This window comes from Sapajus apella, unplaced genomic scaffold, assembly GCF_009761245.1.
Source record: "Sapajus apella isolate SASKATOON/1434 unplaced genomic scaffold, GSC_monkey_1.0 scaffold16, whole genome shotgun sequence".
In the NCBI taxonomy this organism is placed as follows: Eukaryota; Metazoa; Chordata; class Mammalia; order Primates; family Cebidae; genus Sapajus; species Sapajus apella.
In genome coordinates, this window is record NW_022436956.1 from 15,795,770 (window position 1) to 15,798,482 (window position 2,713).

A 2,713-nucleotide genomic window follows, 5' to 3' on the forward strand; every position below is an offset into this window, starting at 1 on the left:
GTGTATTTTGTGTGTGGCCCAAGACAATAATTCTTCTTCCACCATGACCCAGAGAAGCCAAAGATTGGACACCCCTGTTTCAAAATCTTCCAATAGCTTCATAAAAGCCTGAAGGGGGGAGATCCCATAAGCACCGAGGCAGGAGCAAAAGGCCTCAGCCTATTTCCATATAAATAATGAAGAAGAAAGTAACTAGAAATATAACTGTAGTAATTATTAGTTATTCATATGTGATCTTAGTTATTCATAGGTGATCTTAATTCTTTTACTAATGCCTCTCAGATCGGAAGTGTGAACCTGGGGTGACATTGTGAAATGAATGACACTAAGGCAAGATGCTTTAAGTCCTCTGTCACGCCCGCATAAGGGCTGCTGGAGGGCGCCTCGGCTGTGCGGCAGCGCCAGTGCCGTGAAAGCACCCGCTGTTTAGCCAGCTAGGGAAGGAGACCTCCAAAATGGCTGAGACATCTCCTTCCTGGGGAAGTTAGGAGAAAACTTCACTTCTCCAAGCTCTTGTGGTAAGGCCTGACGGCTGTCAGGGAACCCACAGACATCCATGGGCCTAACTGTCTCTAAGCGATGCTGTGCTTCAGTGGTCACGTTCCATGTCTACTCTCATGTTCTGCTTCTGCACCTGCTTCCTTTTTTCTTAGAAAAGATAATCAGTAATAGTAACATAAATCGTAATGTTTTAGTTCTTTCTTGATAAGTATGGAAAAGGTGCTGATGCCTTATGCTCCTTACCTCACTTTGGGTGCCAGAAATTCCTGAGTCCACTGCCACGCCCTATCTACCCTGCCCCCAGTCTCCCGCCACCAAGGCCACGCCCTACCTACTCTGCCCCCAGATTTGCAACTCAATAAAAGTGAGAGCATCCTGTCCTGGCATTCAGCATTCAGGGCCACTGCTCCACGATTTGGGTAGCAGTGGACCCCTGGGCCCAAACTCCCTTTTCTCTATCTCTGTGTCTTGTGTCTTTTATTTCTACAACTTCTCATCTCTGCACCAGACCGGAGGGGCTCACAGAACCCTGTAGGGCTGGACCCTACAAAAGCCAAAGTCCTCAGAATGGCCTTGGGGCCCTACAATCTAGGTCCTTCCCTCACCTCTCTGATGGAATCTCCCGCTCTTTCCCTATAGTTCTTTCTCTTCACTCCAGCCACGTTGACCTTGTTCTTCCTCGAAAGTGGCAGGTTGCTCCCACCTCAGGACCTTTGTTGTTACTCTTCCCTCTGCCTGGAACTTCTTTCTCCACATTTATATGTGGTTCACGCCTAGCTTCCCTCAGGTCACTTGAATGTTACCTTCTCTGAACACACCTCCTCCTTGCTCGAGGTGCCCCCATAGCTCTTAGCACCATCTAACGTATTACATACTCTACTTATTTATTGTCCTGCTTCTACTAGAATGTAAACTCCCTGAGGGCAGGGATTGTTCCTGTTTTGTTCCCTGCTATATCACCACTTTCTAGAAGACTGACTGGCATGTCCAATATCCATCTGTAAAATGAAATGATGGAAAGAGGGCCCTAAGGAAATATAACATGGTGAAACTCCATCTCTACTAAATACAAAAAAATTAGCTGGGGCTGGGCACGGTGGCTCACGCCCGTAATTCCCATCAAGGCAGGTGGATTACCTAAGGTCAGGAGTTCAAGATCAGCCCGACTAACATGGTGAAAACCCGTCTCTACTAAAATTACAAAAATTAGGCAGGTGTGGTGGTGAGGGCCTGTAATCCCAGCTACTTGGGAGGCTGAGGCAGGAGAATCACTTGAACCCGGAGGTTGCAGTGAGCCAAGATCGCGCCATTGCACTCCAGCCTGGATCCTAGGCAGCAAGAATGACAATCTGTCTAAAAAAAAAAAAAAAAAACGGTTGAAATGGAGAAGCGGATGATGGTCTTGGATAATAACAGGGATGCCTCTTTCACTGCTCCTGGTAAGAATGGAGTCAGACATGTTTGTAGGTAGAAATTTAAGTATTCCCCTCCTGATTGCGTCTGATTTCTCCGGGAAATAGAAGAGAAGGAAGGACTTGAGGAGAGTAGAGATGGAGAGGGAGATCTATTGTGAAGATGGAAGGAGTTAAGGGCACCCGCAAGGATTGATGGAACAGCTGAAGTTGAAAACCGGGATTTGCCTTTGTACCCATCTACCTGGTGGGGCGGTTTTCCTCATCAACATCGGGGGGGTGGAGAGAAAATTACATAAAATGAATGGAAGCGGCAAAAATTCAAGTTTTGTCTCGGCTTTTTCTTCAAAGACCAAAGAGAATTCCTTCCATTGACTCAGTGCCTTCGTTTACCCATTCAGGCACTCATCACTAATCACTGGTCCCGTGGAAGTAAAATGAGCGGAGAGTCTCTTTGAGAGTAGAGAAAAAAAAGAAGAGCTGAGGAACGGGACCTCCCCCGGCCGGGTGAGAAGGGGAGTAGGAGGCGTTTAGCCTTCCCTAAAAACTGTATGTTGATACGCCCCGGGCCCAAGTTACGAGCCTTCTCCCGTGACCCCTCTCCTTTCCCAATAGCTTCCAGCTGCCCCGTCGTGTGACATTCCAGTCCACCTCTGTTCCTGCTCCACCCCCTCCAAACTCGCGTGCTTTTCCTCCACGTGGTTCTCTGTGTATGTCGGTTGCCTGGGAGACCCCAGCCGGGCCGGGCTGTAATGACGCCATAATAGGAACAAGCCAATACCCGTGACGCGTCTCAGTGA

General features: G+C 48.2%; 1 long non-coding RNA gene across 1 annotated transcript in view; it reads right to left on the reverse strand.

Moving 5' to 3' along the window:
* LOC116556155 overlaps window positions 1-2,713 on the reverse strand; it is a 141,049-nt gene that overhangs the window by 119,801 nt on the left and 18,535 nt on the right. The gene's annotated exons all lie outside the window — the stretch shown is intronic.